Source organism: Gavialis gangeticus, unplaced genomic scaffold (genome assembly GCF_001723915.1).
Source record: "Gavialis gangeticus isolate Ggan-Ray unplaced genomic scaffold, GavGan_comp1, whole genome shotgun sequence".
Taxonomy (NCBI): Eukaryota; Metazoa; Chordata; order Crocodylia; family Gavialidae; genus Gavialis; species Gavialis gangeticus.
The window spans coordinates 5696623-5714857 of record NW_017729000.1 but is presented as its reverse complement, the minus strand read 5'-3'; the positions used below and the strand labels follow the sequence as shown (position 1 = coordinate 5714857).

At 55.0% G+C, this 18235-nt stretch overlaps 1 long non-coding RNA gene across 1 annotated transcript; it reads left to right on the top strand.

The window, feature by feature from the left end:
- The first annotated feature begins 7836 nt into the window (after positions 1–7836).
- LOC109289882 lies at positions 7837–15381 on the top strand. Its single transcript, XR_002095459.1, has 2 exons — positions 7837–7956; positions 14211–15381. It is a non-coding gene; the product is annotated as an uncharacterized LOC109289882 (long non-coding RNA).
- Positions 15382–18235: the final 2854 nt, after the last annotated feature.

The following is an 18235-nucleotide window of genomic DNA, read 5'->3' as shown; positions in this document are numbered from 1 at the left end:
CCACAGCCTATTCTGTCTTGAAAATTAGGCTGGGAGACTTGTCATGACCAAGACTAATGCGGATGTAGATGCTGCACGGCCTGATTCATAGCGCTGAGCCGGCGAGCTCTGCTAAGGGCCCATCCCCGGGCAGTGTGGGTTTGAACCCTTTTGGAGGGGATGCTCCATCAACATGGTGGCATTTACTTTGTCTATGGGAACCGCTTCTCGTCTCTGCCCTCGCTGGCTCTTTACCATTTTGGTTTGGGGTGGATTAGCCTCTCGAGCGTACATATATTTATTGCATTTAAGTTGTGGGAAGCCGGGATCTTGGGAATTTAAGGGAGGCAACGTCTAGACAATGGGGTGAGACAATAAAAAGTCAACAAGAAGGAGAAGGATGTTGACATTGCTGAGATTCTTCAACAGAACCACAGAGAGAAATTCTTTGGCATTTATGATTGCAATTGTCTGGGAAGGGCCTGCGAATGGGTAGGGTTACATTCCTGATACCACATGAAACCAAGCATATGATAGATGTGGGGACTTATCGAATGCCATAGACATAAAACAGGCTACTGCCGCCCTCTGATTGGATGACGCCGTGTCATGTGATCTTTCAAATTTTGAGCTATCGTCTCGAAAACTTTGACAATCCCTCACTCGAGCCTGGCCTGTTAATGCCTTTGTTTAGTCATGCCGCACGTCCAGGAAGGCAGTTAGACAACACCAAACATGTTCTTGACTTTTTCATAGACATTAGATTTCATAGGCATCGGGGCTGGAAGGGACCTCGGAAGATCATCAAGTCCAGCCCTCAAAATGATTAGAGAGCATTTCCCCCCACAAGTGCCGGCAATACTCCATATTGTTTGGAAAGTGCAATAAAAAGTCTGTCCCCTTGAATAAGAGCCATGCAAAACATTTCCTTTAACTTGTCTCCCATGATTTTGGTTTGCATTTTGTGATAGGGCAATGCTAAATTATAGTAACTCTTCTTAGCCCTGGGCAATAGTATAGCCTCGTCTGTTTATATAGCCCCATACTGTACGACTTTATAGAAAGCTTATGCAATGTTTCCCATCTCTGTGTTGTCTGTTGAAGAAATGGTCTAAATTTATATCTTACTAGAAATGTGCTGTATGAGTAATAATATTTAGGAGTTTGAAGAATAATAATGTCTAGGAATAATATGGCTAATATTTTGGACATCTGACTCTACATGAGTCACGTATTTGCACTGAATGCCATGGAGTTTAAATATAACACTGCTATAAGACACAAAATGGGTTTGAAATCTCAAAATCTCACTTCTTAAAATATGTTTCTTCCATGTGGGGATGTTGCCTTCAAACTGGATTATATGGATAGGCTGAAAGGACAATGTTCTGTTTTTCTACAAGAGAAATGAAGACAAGAAGGTTGAAACCCTTGGGGTCCAACCTGCCGGTGACTTGCCCTTGGGTGCAACTTGCTCATGCGCATGGTCCGACGGGGTGGTCACGAGGAGCGCGCTCAGAGAAGTCAGGCTTGCCAACTCGTTTTCTTTCCGTGAAGTTGTGAATGGGAAAGCGCGCCGGGTTTGCTGCCCCTGCATCTCAGGAGGCTTCAGAGTGCACTGAGTGCTTGTGACTCCTGGCCATTCAATCCGGGGGCCAGAAGTCCTGGTGGCTTCATCTTGGTTGATGCATCCGTCCAGATGACGGAGTCCATAAACGACGTGTCCATTAACCGTTCTGTGGATGCTGCGTGGATCCAGCTCTTCCCCGTTCCTTCGCCCAGCGCCGTGGCATCTCTCCAGCAGGAGAAGGAATATGAAACGGCCAAAACTTTCATACTTGCCTTAACTGACGTAGCGTAGACTGGCTGATTCCTGCGCTGTCACCTTTGTACTTTGCCTCCCGCTGGTTCTTGCATGCTCAGGTTTTCGATTACGACCTTATCTTGCTCCGTCTTTTCCCTGACTTCCGAAGAGCCTCATCTTACAAAACCTAGTGCACACGAACAACTAACCCTTTGGGTCCAGGGATTTCAGTAGACCTGGAGAAGGGGTAGACAGGTTGCTAGAGGACTTGGGGGTGAAGCTAAATGAGGTGGTATTGCAAAGACCGAGGGGCGGTGGGATACAAGTGAGGGAGGGAAGAGCCAAGTCAAAACTCAAAACCCTCCTGGCAGTGGGATGTACTGAGCGGTGGGATCACCTCTGAGAATGGAGGGCACCTGCTTGGGTTATGCTAGTCAAGACTGGCCGACGTGAGCTGTAAGGGGGCTTTCAAGGGGCTTTTTGACAGCACTCAAGGGCTTTCCCATCTCTCAACCCCATTCATCTTCAGCCAGAGCGCCTCCGAGGAAGACAAGTCTCTTACTTGTCGGCTGGCAGTGTCTGGCGAGGGGGGTGGCCTCCATCCTAAAGTGGTCCCAGATGACAACGATCTTCAGCATAGCGCTTAGACAGCCAGGGACGCCTGCTTTACATATAAAGCCCCGATGTAGCTCAATGCTCAGCCTCTGTCTGACCTGAAAGGCGACCGAGGGTGGTGGCAGCTCCGCGGTGAGCTGGTGGGGGCTGCTTGTTCGGTGCCCTCGTCTGTGCTGTTTGAGGCTGAAGAGCCCCGTGATGCCATCTCACCCTTCCTCCTGTCCACGGGGGTCCATTCCCAACCCCTGTTTCCTACCTCTGCCAATATTATGTATTATCATCTCAACAACAGGCCATTAAAAGGCAATGCGGGGACCCTGGAGTCTCAGGGGAGGGGTGTAGGTGAACCAGCCCGGCTCTGTGCCTTGGATGTTTCTGCTGCCCATCAGTGATGCCCCGACGTCCGACCCCCTCTCCCCAACTGCGGACGGGCATGGCCAGGCTGGTTCTCGTTAGCAGCACGGCTCATTCAGTGGTGTCCCTGCAGTAATTGCAAGTGCGAGCACCTCAGCAGCACTCCCACTATGATTTATGGGCTGAAACCGCTCTCCCCCGGCCTCTTCCCACCCTCCCCACCTGCCGTTTCCCCGCGGCCGAGGGGGAACATATGCTCCTCTCACAAGCAGCCTTTGTCCCTCCCTGCGCTGCTTATTAAAACCACGTGTCGGGGGGGGCTCCGGCCCCGGAGCGGGGCCTGCCCATTTACTCTCCGACAGCCTGGAGAGAAGCAGGGAGTCATTTCCTCCGCTTGGTTCTTCTTCCCCCATCTCCAGCCTTTCCCTTTCGGGGCCTCGTCCCTCTGCCGTAGCCTCCCCTGCCCTTATTTTCAGTGCACATCTCGCCTTGCAGCCCATATTCTGCCCCCCCATTTTCATGGGAGAGGCCCTGGTGTCCCAGGGAGAAGGATGGCCAGGCAGGGTAGGGCACGGGGATGCAAGAGGTCTGCCCTCCCTGCTCCGGAGCGGAGCCGGCGTGGCGGGCATGCGGCGTAGGAGCCTGTATCTGGTTGGAGGCAGTGACCCTGGTGCTCCTTACGCTGCCTGCCTTCCCCCCACGGCACTGCCGTCTTTAAGCGCCTATGGGGGCTATGCAGAGGCCGCAGGAACCTGGGATACAAGGATGACGCTGCCTTTCCTTCCAGGAGCAAGGCAATGTCCCACCCGGCGCATCGTCCTGGGGGTCATGAAAGACCATGGTAGGGAGCTGTGGCCGGCACGACTCGGGGACAGCGTCTGCACGCGGTGGAAGAGCTTCTCTGAGCGCCCGGAGCCCACAGCCGTGCGTGGGAGCGGGTGATTGAGGACTGCAGGGACCAGGAGGATGGGGAGGAGCGGAGCAAGGACACGCCGCCCAGCCTGGATGCACGTCGCTTGGCGGCTTCAGTGACCCCCCTGGAGCCCTGGCCCTGTTGCCTTTCATCCAGGGCTGAGGCCAGGCAGCGAGGAGGCAGGGCCGGGACCCACATTCCCGCTCCATCTGTAACAACACGGCGCGTCTAGACTCCTGCGTGCAGAACATTGCCTGGCCTTGTTCAGCTGAGCTGGCCGGGACTCGTACCGGTCCCCCCGCGGGGTGGTGCCGGCACAGGAACGGGCACCTGGGAGCTGGCCCAGGGGCACCACGCCGACCGCACAGCCTGTTCCTTGGCTGCTTTGAAGGCAGCTCCCCGTGCACAGAGAAACCCTTATAGACGCACTGGTTTCCATTTTGCAATAACAAGTGGAGAGGGCCTTACAACTTTTCCCTCCCCGCCCCGCTCCCCAGCCAAACGCTGGCCTGATCAAGGGAGCCCGGAGATGCGAAATGGGTCCCCGCGGGGAGAGCGCGTTCTCCAGCTTACGAGCAGACGTAGCGGCGAGACGGGTCTTTCAAAGGCTGCGCTGCGTGTGCACGTGCTCTGCGAGCTACAGCCAGACAGCACCAGCTTGCCAGACTCACCCTGGCCCTTTCCCCTTGCCCGCCGGTCTCCTGTCCCTCGCTGCTGAGATCAGGCCCCACGCGCTTGCATGCTGGACTGCCACTTCGCGCACTTGGCACCTGTCTGGGAGCCCTGTGACTGCCCGTGGGAGGATGGGGGGAAGGCAGAGATCCGGCTCATCACCTGCTTCCTTGTATTTGGCCCCTTCTGGGATGAAACAGCCATGAGTTTCCTTTGCCTATCAGTGCAGCTGGAGGCCTTAGCAAGGGCAAAGCAAGACAATACAGCTGGTAAGGTTAATCTGGCTTTAATAATGCAGTGAAACACCTGGGGCAACCTGGGGATCACAATACCATGGGCCATTTCAGGATGACAGGCACCGGCAGAGCTGCTAAGTCCTTCATCCAGCCCCCGGGAAGGAGCGTGAATAGATGCACCTGTAGCGTTGAAACAGGGCGAAGGAGTCCGGCTGCACTGGCCTCGTCTCCCCTGGACACAGGCTGCATCCATCCAGCATGGCGGCCGCATTTGCTCTATGAGCCTGGCGATGTCGTCCTGGGTATGGAGGCTACCTTCTTGTCGACACTGGGCCAGCTACTCAGAGCCCTTCCCCTATAAGTGGGGCTGCTTTTGCACACTTGCTCACAGCCACGACACCTGTATTGGCCAGAGCTTGTGATGTGCACCTGGCCCACACATGGCTCCGTGACCAATGCCGCACACAGGTACGGTCTTTCCTGCGTACAACATGCACCAGAGTATAAGATACCACCCCCTCCAGCACATGCACGCTACTGAAAAGAATAAGATTGTGTTTTTTGGAGTGCCCCAGCCCTTCCCATTTCCTGGCAGACCCTGGGGTGATTTTCCCTGGGCATTGGCATGGGGTGTGCTTGGGGAAAGAGGGTAATGAGCCAGCGGATGGACTGTGCCAGGGACAGCAGCCCCGAGCCATCTGCATCCCCAGGGGTTCCCATCCCTCCAAGCCTACACTGGTCCCTACACAGTCGGAGGCAGCCCAGCTCGTCCCACGCGTCGCAGCTGCGCCTCTTCCCCTCCGTCCCCTGGCATTCGTGCAAACCGCAGTCTCGCAGCATCCGCAAGCCAAACCCAACCAGCCCGTCATTACGAGACCACCCGTGTGGCCCCGGGCTCCAGCCGGCCTCGCGGCGCAGGACAGCCGCGCTCCCCGACAGCCGCAACATGCGTTTCATATTCTCCCTGGATGCGTGCGGACTTTCCCGCATCTCTGTTTATAGAGGGTGACACGTCTGGGGGCAGCCACCGCCGCGCAGGCTGGCACCACTCACCGCAACGCTGTCTCGGCCGCTCCCCGGTCATTTTGAGGCCCAGGTGTTGTGAGCCATGGACGAGGTAGGGAAGCTTGCAGTTGTGCCGAGCGGTTTTGGAGCAACCGGGTGATCGGTCTGAGCAGCTCGCTGGGGATACAAGCAGAGAAGGAGCGCGACTGTCTCTCTCTGGGCCCGGCGGATGTTTAGCCACATGTGATGGCACATCGGGGGAGTGCTGATAGCCAGGAGAGCGACCCGCCCTTCTCTGTCCACAGGGCCAGGACCAAGAAATCGTGGGGTGAAACTGCGCCCTGAGAGATCAAAGTTGGGTCTTAGGAAGATCCCTCTAATGATAAGGCTGGTGAAGCCCTGGACTGGACTGCCCAGAGCAGTGGTGGGATGTCTTTCATGGGAAGCTTTTAAATACAGGGTAGATGCACGTGTCTGGGAGGGTTTTGACAGGGAGGATCCTGTCTTGAGCAGGGCGTCGGAGCAGGGGCAGATACCTGCCCTGTTCCCTATGAGTCAATGAGGGACTGTCCAGGTCGCCCCTATCCGGCAGGGAAAACTCCCCTTGGCCTCAGGGCAGCAGAGCCAGACCCACCCCGAACGCTTGTGAACGTGCCACGCGCACTGCTGTGCTCTGATTGCTGCTTGTAATTATTATTTATCTGCCCGGAGATCTGGGGAGTGAGCTAAGAGCGCCTAAGGCAACATCTTACTGGCTCCGAAAGGATTGGAGGAGCTGTTTTTTGGCTGCTAGACGTCGACAGCTATTTACTTTCCCCTTTACCATCCTGGGGGGCGAGACTTTGGTTGGTCGGATGTCATTGAGCCCATGAAACAGCTTCATGTGAAACAGCTGGTGGCATCCCCGAGTGATGGGGTCACGGGGAGGAGGTCCAGACTAGGCCGTGTTTGAGGTGTGCCCCGTGGCAAAGCTGGACGCGGCCCGAGGAGGCCACTCCATGACCCTGGCCTGCGTCCCGCTCTCCATGCGCCGTGCACGCTCGCAGCGGCAGGGCTCGGGCGCGTGATGGATGGCGTCGCTCTGGGAGCCAAGGCTTTCTGCCACTAGCCATAACGGGGAGGCCTGGCTTCTTTCCAGCATCCAGATGTTTTGCAACAGCAGCCTTCCGCTTCTCCGGGGGCCGGCGTGGGGGAGAGCGGCCACGCCAGCCGGTCCGCGGCTGCCTGGGCATCCGGAGAGCCCTACCTGCTTTGCCCCGGAGCTGAGGAGCCTGGAGATGAGGGGTGAGATCCTGGAGAAGAGCCCCCTTCATGCCCTGGCAGGAGGATACTTTGCTTCCTCGGGTGGGTGGCGGCGAGCAGCCACTGCTTGTCCCACGCTGCGTCCCGGAGATGATGGATCGAGAGGCTTTCATGCTTCTTCTGGCCGCCGTCCCTTAGCTTGTCAGCACAGGAGTGCAGCCCCTGTTCCTGAATTCACAGCTTTCATCCCGGTTCAGCAGTGTGACGCTCCCAGGCGCTGCAATCAAGGAGCCTGGGGTGACCCTCAACAGATGAGGCGAAGGGGTCTGCCCCCCTTGCTTTTGAGGCATTTTACCTCTCACGAGTCCCCAAAAGAGCTTCCTATGAGCATTGCTGGGGGGGCTGAAGGCCTTTTCTGCCCCTTTCCGTCTCTCGCTGGCAGGTAGGGGAGCATCCCCTTTGCTCCATGCTCCACCCCTCGCTCTTCTAACTGCAGTTTCTTCAGTCCAGTTGCATTGCTGCACTGCCGTCACCGCCCCATGCCGGGGCGCCGGGGTGCTGGAATGGCCGCAACAAAAAAAGAGTCAAATTAGGCACCTGATTGCACACAAATTAGGTGCCTGATTGCACCCCCTATGCTGGGGGGGGATGTTGCCTTAACATCTGAAGGCAGGTGCACTAAGGCAGGCCCCAGCTCCGAAATCTGGGCTCCCTTCCACGTGTCCCACGCAGTCACGGGACAGACCCGCTCACACGACCACGGGCAGCTTGTGCAGAGATGGGCAGAGGTCTAGGCGGGGCTGCTCCCACTTGAAGCAGGGGTTGGACTAGTTGTGATCTCCGGAGGTCCCTTCCCACCCTCGTTTTCCATGAGTCCGTGAATCGATGCTGTATAGACGGACGTAACTCACGCCCGCTATCACTTAAGACGTGCACGCAGCTCCCGCACCTGCAATCACTGGGATGCTCACAGAGGCGTGCTCTCTCCCACACACATGCACATACACGCACATGCACACATTCAGTCTGCGCGCGCACACGCATTCATGCACACATGGGTTTCTGGCCTTGCTCAGAGCACAGACAGGCCTACCCAGATCAGACCCCTCGCTGGGAGCCAGGATAAATATTTTCCGGTAAATTACTAGCACTAATAATTATAAAAATCTGGACTTGTGACGCGGAGCCAAGGGAAGGCTTCCAAGCAGCTGGTGAGCACATGACCTATTGTACCCTTGCAGGCCTGTGTGCAGCCCCCCCGCGGCACCAGTGCCCGGCTCTGAGCAGCCTCGGTCCCAAGGACCCAGAGGGGAGAGATCAGGAGGCCAGAGGGCTGATTACCTTCCCCCTGGATACCAGCTGCTCTTACTGGTTCCAGTGAAGGGGAGTTACCGAGGGCAGTCGTGTGCACAGTAGTGTGTGTGTGGGGGGCTTTGGCATCTGCTTCTGGGGTGGTCAGAGGCTGCAGAGCTGCATTCCCGCTTGCTGGGGCAGGCTGCAGCAATGGGGGAGGTTGCAGTGGATGTTTTCTCTGGGGCAGCCTGGCTTTGGGGCTAGGTTTTGTTGCTGGGAGCATTGCAGGAAAGAAACCCTCTGCTCCAAGTGTGATGCGGTAGGTGCAGGAGAGGTGGGATGGCGCGGGCTGACCAGCCATGAGACTGGGACTGGGACGGGCTCTGCCACATCTGGCGCTGGATTCATTTGAGCCAGAATCTTCCTCATGACGGCTGCCTCCATTCCCTGGCTGGCTCTGGCCATTGTGGACCACTGCCCAGGCCACCGGCCGCTCCTAGAGTTGCTCCTGACCTTGGCACTGGGCCCTAGGGTGGCAGAGAGGGGGCAAGAGCAGGTGGTGTGCAACCCCAGAGAGCAGGGGTGTGAGGGGGATGTGCAGGGTCTATAAGCACGAGCACTGGTAGTGGGGGAGAGTTATGGATCTGATCCTTTGGGATGGAGACTTCTTGGCATGAGATGAATTGAACCCATCCCCGGGGTCTCTGGTGCCCTGGGAGAGGTTTGGGAACAGCTGCGTCTGCCACCGTTGCACAGTGAAATTTCCACTGTATGAATATTAGCATTGCTTCAAGATCCCAGAGCTCAGGGCTGCCAGCACTTGGCCGAAGGCGGCCCCTGCCCCAAGCCGCTTGCAGACCAGGATACAGCCAGGCTAGAAAGATGTCCCAGCTCCATTTAATGCTATCCCTTGTCCTTTCACTGCAAACGGGAGGAGAACATGGGTAGCTGCCTAAGGGGTTGGGGCTGTGCTGATGTGTCCGAGGCCTGGAGAAGAAGCTGAGCCCCGAGGAAGTGGTGGCTGGGCACCCTGGGATTAGGATGGGGGTGGGGGCAGTGTGGGCATGTCGGCCCTGGGAGCCCACAGCTGGACGAGGGAGAGGACGGCAGGGAGTACGGAGGATGGGGAGCCCTTGGGCGTGCAGTGGGGACAGGCTGGGTTTACTGCTGGTGAGGTGCAGCAATGCAAGCAGGAGGAAGGGGAGAGTAAACCTAGGCACACAGTATCTCAGATCCTGGCTCCAAAGACATCAGATACTTGCGGCCTGTGGAGAAACCCACTGACTCCACCACGACTGCCGGTGGAGGGGGTCTTCCAGCATGCATCCGGCTGCAGGACTGTGGCTTAGGGCTGCGCATCTCAAGGTCGGGCCCTGCGCTTTCCTGCACCCCGTGCAGCTCCGAGCACATGCCGACTCCAGAGGACAGCTGGGAAAGGAGGGCATGGCTCATTTCTCCCTCCAGCGCAGGAGGCCTTTGGCTGGCAACGAGAAAGAGAGACGCGCGTTTCCCTTTTCTGCATGGATTCAGAGAAAAAGAAGATGGTTTACAGGTCAGTGCAGAGTCTTTCCTCCCTCAGCTCCTCTGGGTTCATGACGGACGATGACTCAGGCAGTAAATAGCAGCGGTATCTGAAGCTGTGCACCCCAGTTGGCTGAACTCCCCGCCTGGGAGGACTTCACAAGAATGGAGCTCGGCCTTGAGTGGGACTTATGCAGAAGGTTGCAGACTCCTCTCCACACAAGACATCTGCAGAAGTGGTTTTGATTTAGGCTGAGTGCTATGGAAAGAGCGCGAGGGAGAGAACAAGGGATGGAAGAAAGCCATGGGAAATGGAAGAACAGGATGGAGGGCTGCTGCACGTCTGGAGAGGAGGAGCTCAAGGCATTTTCCAGATGCCCACTGATTTTTAAGGTCAGAAGGGCCTTGAAGGAATTCAAGCCTCCAGCCTTGCCAGAGGCAGGCAAATGTTATGTTCCCCATTTTACCAGAGAAGGGCTTGGGCAAGCGTCTGTGCCGAAGTCGTGACGTGTGAACTTGCACTCGGATCCACCTGACTCCCAGCCGGAGGCTGAGTGCAACGGCCCATGCACGAAGCATTGCTCTTGTTTTCCAAGGTGCTGCTGACTTACAGCACCGGCGGACTTGAGGGTGAGCAGCACCCCTGGAAATCAGACCCCCCCAGGTTCATGTCAGGGAAGCCAGAGGGCCTGATTTGCAAGCACCACGTTCATGGGAGCCCGGCAGTGTCCCAGATCCTGTCCCCGGTTACAATCGAGCAGCCCAAATGATTGGGGTGGCTTTGTTTTAACATCAGTGCAAAAGGAGTCCAGTAGTGCCTCACAACCAGCCCCTCCTGGCACCAGCCAATCATTAGCATTTGACTGTGTGATATCACCCGGGAAGTACCGTCCTCCAAAGGCGGGACTTCCTGGAATGACCCCCACGATGGACAAGTGGAAAGCTGGAACGGACACGTTCATTTGGATTCACAGCTGAGCGGTACCGAGTTGCAGTGCAAGCCCCTTCCCTATCGTTAAGCAAGGACGTTCGTTCATTTGAGTTCCAGCCCGCAGAGGTTTCTGGCTCGGTTCGGATTTAGCTTTCTGCAGTCAACAGGAAATGGGAGATGGATTTCTTGGTAAACTGGGTTTTCTATAAACAGTCTGAGGGCCTGACCCTGTCCATGCCGGAGCAGGGAAGAGCAATAGCCTGGGAAGTTTATATCTGTTTATGACATTTTTCTGCTCTCGTTTCCTCTGGCTGCATTGCTCCTTGGAGCTCTTCTTTGCCAGGCTTTTAACCTTCAGGAAAATCTCTAGGCAGCTGAATGCAATTAGTTGCACTGGCGTGTGCTGACTTCTTGATCAGGTAAACTCAGGCGTGCTCCATACTACACACGTGCAAACTCCAAACACGTTCATTATATGTGAGCAACCTAGCACGCACACACGGACTGCACATCAGCTCCCTCTCAAAAATATACAGACACAGGCATGCCATGTCTGGTGTAACTAGTATATGCCCTGGATGTGCTTCTGGTAGCCCTGCAAACCAGGCAACGAATGGCTTTTATAATGGCCAGAATTGGTGTAGGTGATATCTTTTATTGGCCCAACAGCATGTTTGGGATAGACATAGATGAGCTTCGACTCTCCTCCCATCAGGAGGATGAAGCCCTTGTGATTGTGTTCAAGGGGCTGTTGGGAGGAGAGGGGTCTCACTTAGTCATAGGAACAGAAGAGCTGCTCAGACCATCGGCCTGTCTTCCCCAGTCTCCTGCATCTCATAGCTTCATCGTAGTTGTTAGGGGCTGGAAAGGACCATCGGGTCCAAACCTCCTGGACATGGGCAGGAAAGATATCTCACAGGGGCAGAGAGCAGAGAGTGAACTGGGTCTGACCAGGGTTTTTCCCCCTGTTCCTCTTGCAGCCTCCAGCACTTAAGGTCTAGGAAGGTCTCATTCAGAGGCCGTGCTGTGCGCTCCCACGTTCGATAGCGACTCATGCCCCTTTCCTCCAAGCATGTGTCCAAGCCCTTAAATCTGGCTAAAAGTTGCTCTCAACCAGCAAATTCCCTCCTTGGAGAGTGGCTTCCCCCTCCTCACCACCTCCTTCCTGCTCACCTCTCCCCCTGGGTCCCGGGTCCTGGGGGAGCTCACGTTTTGCAGAAGGCGTTTTCCACCTCTGCGCAGCTACCTGGGCCTTCATTCGTACACTAGCGGCACGTGGCTGAAAGGGCAATGCCTGACTCATGTACCATGACCTCTTCCCCCAGCTCCTTGGCCCACCCTAACCCTTTTGGTGTCCATCTTCTGGGAGCCTCACGTGGGGAGAGGGGGCTGGAAAAGCCCCAGGGAGGATTTCCTTCCTGCTGATTCCCAGAGACAAGGTGGGACAAGGCTGGAAATCCTTGCCAAGACCGACTAGACGTTAACCTTACAGGGGAGGGCAGCAATGCCAGAGATGCCTCCCATCACCGACACTTCATGAAGGAAGGGGAAAGGTCCCATTGTATCCGTTAGAGATAAATGAACCCGGCTGTTGCTCTCTGATAAGGAGCCTTTTTTGCACGGGGATCCACTGGGACGTTGTATGCAGGCAGCTTGTTAACGAGGCTTTCCGACGAAACTCGTTGTCGGAGGAGAAGGTGGCAAGTGATGGTTTCCAAGTGCTGACAGATTTGAAGCCCTGCCCTGGCGAGGTGGAGGAGGCAATCGTGGCTGTCCACGAGGAAAGAGATCGCATGTCCCACCCCATCCCTCCCCTTGGCTATCTGAGGAACATAAGGGGGACGTTTCCTGCAGTCAGCTTTCTTGTGGGGCACCTGCCCCTGGGCGGGAGGAGTTTGCACCCCAGGCTGTCGCTCTACCGGTCGAGAAACTCTGCTGATGCCCATGTGGGGAAGCACCGAGAGGCCTGGCCTGGTCGCTAGGTCCTCTGTGCCGGCTGAGGCCGGGTAGGCTAACCCCTGGGAGGGAGGGCAAGCATGCCTGCAGCAGGCTGGGTGCTACTTCCAGCAGCGGGGAATGGTGCCCAGAGCCTGTGCGTGCTCCTGTGACTTCGGTGCTCTGCTGCACTCGAAAGCAGCCCCTTTGCCCACCTGCCCGTACTGTGCAAGGGTTCGGTGCTTTCACGTCAGGCTCACAACAGGCTCTATCCCTGCTTTGTTGCTGCCTAAGCTGCTGCTGAGCTAAAGCTACTCACCCAGGGCCAATACAGGATGCGAGGAGCATCATCAGCAGGTGGTTTGTGTTTTGTACAGCGCCTTGCACAACAGACAACCTGGTAAGGGTGCACGTTCCCAGGGCGAAGGAGAAGAGGACAGCTAGCCTTGGGGATATCTTCTTAGCTAGTCAACTGTGCTGAGTTGGGCGCTTGTACACGTGACGTGTTGTTTCGATGCACGACACGAAGCGGCACCAAAAATCCCTGTTTCGCTAGGTTAGCGGCGTGTGAAAACACATGTTGACATCTTTTGATCATGGTAGGTTTCGATTTATTGTGGTAAATTAGACCACCTCCAACCTGTTTTGGTGGCTGGGGTGAGCTCCCCTCTGTGCCACCCGTGTGATTTCCGTGTTTGTGGTTCTCATGTGGGAGCCATGCAGCGCTCACCTGAGCCGTGTAAATGCCTGCGGGGTAGGTAGGCCTTCCTGGAGACCACATGTCCATGTGTTTGCTCAGGGAGGGGGAGGCGAGGAGCCCCTGAGGTTTGGCCCTGCAGCTGGTCAGCGCTTCCCGAGAGGTCTCCAAGACGGGGGTTCGTATTTTTGCTCCTTCCAAACCGTCCCGCTCTCCTCCTGGATGGGAGCCGCGTGCGTTGCCGCTTGTAACTCAGTTCCTCATGTTTCAGAGCGCTTTGCCGCGGGCCTGGCGTTAACAAATCAGACCTTTGTTGGGACGCAGGCCTCCAATTTCTCAGCAATCAGTGCTTAAGAAAATACAGGCTGACCCCAGGGGCGAGGGGGGGCGGAGGAGGCAGGGAAGGCAAGCCGGGAGCAGGGGATCTTCAGCTGGTTCTCATTAATCGTGGCTCATTCATTGAGATCCAGCTTCCCCCTTCCATCTTCCACTGAGGCTCATTATCCTGCCTTCAACTTCATTGCAATGCTCAGCTGCCCCCAGGCAACTGTAAGGAGCAGGAGGGCTTTTCAGTGAGGAATCCCTCCCTCCATCCATCCATCCATCCTTCCCTTGGCAAAGCCCTCTTCAGCCCTGCTCCAGCATCCACCTCCACCATCAGCCCTAGAGATGAACCCACTGACTCTCATCTCAAAGGACTCGTGTTCTTTCTCACAAGCCCCGATCCCTCCAAAGGCATGCGCACGTGCATGCATGCACACTCTCCCCTTTCCTTGCCTTGCACACGCCCCATAGCGTGGTGGGCGGTGGAGAACACTACTCTGCATTGTGGAGCTAAGGAGACAAGGCCCTTAGACAAACATGAGGTTAAGGCGGGGGCAGTTGGCTAGACAGCGGGGGTGACCCCGAAGCCCCCCAAGGGGCAGGCCGTCATTAGGAGCTGGGGGCACGTCGGGGCATGATCCTGTTTGCAGATGGGAACAAAGGGCCTTTCTTTCTGTTTCTGCTCCGAGGGAACTTGGCTGGTCGAACAAAGGGGGAAGGAAGCCGCTTGCGTCAGAGACAACGGCGAGATGGGTTTTTCGGAAGAGCGAGGAGCGTCGAGGGTCCGGGGGATGAATGGGGAATGTCTCGCCGGACTCGCTTGTCTGACAACTCCTCTGAAAGGACAGAGACCCTCCGAGGTGGGTAAAAGACTCCCTTGTGAAGGACCTCTTGCCATATGTCCACAAGCAGGAAGCCCGGCTGGCTGTTGGGCCAACCCATGCCATGCAGCTTGGCCCTGGGGCAAGATCTCCAGATTCCTTCATTGCCTTGCATGGCGGCGCAGCTAGGACCCCTAGCAAAGTTTGCAGCAGAGTCTGAAATGCCTCCTGCATTCGGTCCGGGGTGGATCTCAGCCATGCCCCCGGTGGGGAGGACATCGGGGTATGTTTGGAAACGTCACCCTAGTGCAGGGGAGAGGATTGAGCTATCCAAATATGCATTGCATCTGTCCAGCTTTGAAGCATCCTTCTTCTTGCAAATAAAAAGGCCTTTCCGCTGTGAGGATGGTACCCTGGACCGATACCCCCATCTACTCAAGTCTGCCCCAAAGTAAAAGCCTGCAATGGCCAACCAGATACCCAGCTGACCAAAATAGAAACGCCATGAGGAGAGCTCCCCTTGGCCAGTGACTTCAGGATTCCTCTAAAGTTGGGAAGGGGCTCGGGGATCATCCTGACCTGGGGGCAACTAGTATGCCAAGACAGACATAAGCAAAGCTGTCTCGAGAGAAGTACATCACACAATCCCCGAAGCCCTCGATTCGGCATTTACATCTGTGTATATTTTCAGTACGGGCACGTGCAGGCTTTGCTGCTGATACGCCCCTCGTGTTTCCGCAGGGCAGGCGTGTAGACTACGTGGGATTTCGGTGTCGTTGGACCTAAATGCGTCTCCCGCACGTTCTGGAATAGCTTGGTGGGTGAAACTCAGACAGAGCTGTGCTCCGACAGAGCAGGTGGTTTGATCAACGCTGAAAGGCAACATTGGGTCAGTTTTGCTCGAATTTTATTTAGAAGGCAAATTGTGGGTTGGGGGCAGAAGGATCTTACAATGTCTCGATGAACGATTTGGGCGTTTCAGTGGGGAATGACTTGTTGCAGATCCTCAAGCCTGTATTATACTGGAATGCGAAATGAAGTTAAAAAGAAACTTTAAAAATAACATTTCCAACGTGGAGAATATCAATATTTTCCTCTCCCTCCCCCTCGAATTTGGAGCAAAGCCATATTTTAAAAACCTTGAAATCTTTTGCACAGAAAAAGGACTTCCACCCTCTGCACAGCTCTGTCCTGGAGTAAGTCTGTAGGCGTGTGTTTGGCACGGGTCTGTGTATTTTGACTTGTGCGTGTTCACATTTTAAATGGGGTGCGGGCACGTGTACCCATGCACTTCTCCCTCCCTCTTTTTTGCAATGCTGATGCCAATGTGAGCTTCATTGCTTTTTCATGTGCTTACTGGAAAAAGCAACACGAGCAGGTTGTTTTGGCCAGTGATTAGGTGTGCCTGGCTGCACAGTGCCCTGTCATCAAAGGACGCTACTGGCATTGACTGTGCAATGAAAATAACACTGGGCATGCGAGCAATTAGCCTGTGCCGTAGTGTTTTCTTATACAGCCGGGGCCAACTTCAGCAATGATGTAAATGCTGCTGTTAGTTGCACATTGGAGGTGGGTTGATCGTAAATCAGGTGGAAGACGGTGGAAGTAGCCAAGCAGAGTAGTCTGCACCCGTTCGGTGTAGCGAGGGAGCAGTCAGGCCTAGTGTAAGTGGCTGCGGCTCTCCTGGAAGCGAGCGGTGGTTGTTCCCCACTGCAGCAGGGCTGAATTGCTAGCGGAGTCATCAATGAGCTCTGCTTTTCCTCGCACGTCCTCTCAGCTCCTTCCCCGCTGGAAGGCGCCGAGCTTCAGATCGTTCTGCAGATGGAGCCCCGGGATGCACGTGTGAGCAAGTTACAGAGGCATGCGGAAAAACCTATTCTCCGCGCCGTGCAGAAATGCCTACCTCCTGCTTGTTTGCTTCTTAAGTTTATTCCACGGGACTGGACCGGTCTCAAGGCTGACACCATTTATTGTAGACTGCTTTTTCCCCCGTGCACCATTTGAATTTGCATTGCACCCTCGTTCTGAAGTGAGGTTGTACCGTGACACATTCATTACAATGCTGCCAGACCTGTTACCTCTAGGCTCGCCCCAGAGCTCCAAGATCTGCTGGTATTCAGCTGTAGGGAGTCCGTGCAGGTTTTGCTATTGCAGCTGCAAATCCAAAGAGCAACTTGTAAGAGGACCGGGTCCCCCAGAGGAATGACATGGTGGAGGCTGGGTTGCGTGTGGCAGGACTCTTGCCTGTATGGTCGCTGGTGGTGTGACCTCTTTCCCAACGTAGATAGTGCCCATCATGACTGTTGTGTATTTTGCTGCTTTAAGCCACTTAAGTGGGCTCTTGCCTAGCTCATCCTCCTAGTTCCTTGGCAAGATTAAAAAATGATTAACATCTAATGATCCCCTTCATCAGCTAGTTTAGCCCCAGGCCTTTTGTAAAGACATCTCCTTTTCATCCAGACTCCCTAGAGGTGTTTTAAGCACTGGCAGTGACTCCAGTCATGTGCACTAAGTTGAAACAGTCTGATCCTAATTCTTCTCCCAGTTTCACCAGTACAACCCAGTCCTATTCAAGTCAACAGCTGGGTAAGGGAGCCCCTAAGGGCAGAATAGGGCTGCGTGGTTTCCCCCTTAGTTCTGCTCATTGTCAGCATCTGCTGTTGTCTCCATCTTTCTCAACTGCCTTTGAGGACAGACGAGCCAGTGGTGTTCATCATTTTTGGAAGGTCTCAGCACTGGATAGGTTTAACATGTAGATTTTGTGGGGACGTGGCCAGCCTTCTTTATCTTAGGGCTAGATGAGAGGGGAGGCATTCCTGCAACTTCTTCCTCCTGAGATGGGATCACGGGACAGAAAAGGCTGAGGAGCACGCGGCTAGAAGATTGAAAAGAAGAGAGCAAGAAGGACCCCAGCCCCAAAATTTGGATCGGATGCTTTTGCTGTGAGGCATGCGAACCATGCGCTCGTGTTCTTTGCAGAACGGGAACCGTGGACTTGAAGGCTGCCAGGGCTCAGGGAAATATATTCAAAGTTCATTCGTTTCACACCCCGAGGGGGAAATGAGAGAGGACGGAGAAAGCTCCCTCCATCTTCGAGCCAGACCTGTCTGGGTGGCACATTCCCATCATAAAAAGCTGCTGTTTTGGATGTCTGTGTCAGCCAGAAGTGGCTCACCCCAGAAGTATGCGAGTCCTCATACGCCGGGGAAGGCCTGGCAGATTAGAGCCATTTCACATTCTTCACTCTGCCAAAGGGATATTTTATCAAGATCCTTCTTTTTTTTTTTTCAGCAGACTATTTTCTTTTTGTGCAAACATTAAATGGTCTGAGAGATAAGGAGCAAATTTATACGTGCTCGCACCAAAGCAGCCAAAACACTGGCAGAGAAAAATTCCTCCTCCCCTCCGTCTGCAAACTCCCCCGCCCCACCCGTTTCCTCTCATTCTCTCCAAATTCTCATGGCTCCCACAACATACTTGGCTGTCCAGACTCTTCCTGCTGCAAATCGGGACTTCCAGTAAAGGCGCAGGATCTGTAAGGCTGCGGTGGAGGAGAGGTTAAGAGAGTTCACCACATAAGTCACTCGCACAGAACCGGGCCTGAGGATCTGGGGCAAAGTCTGTGCGCAAGATTGGGGTCCATAATTCTGTGCACAATAGATGTGAAGCAATAGGATGCTCTTCCCACCACTACTTCCCAATAGGATGAAGCTGGCCAGTATAAATGGATGAAGTCCCTTGCCTTCTGCAATGGGACGACTGGCTTGTAAGCGAGGCAGCTGCCTAGACCCGGGACCTAGTTAGGAATATTTAGGAAGACGTTGCTTTCCCTTGGGTTTCAGTATCTTCATGGGTGAAGGACCTGTATAATATTCAGAATAACAGAGCCGGTG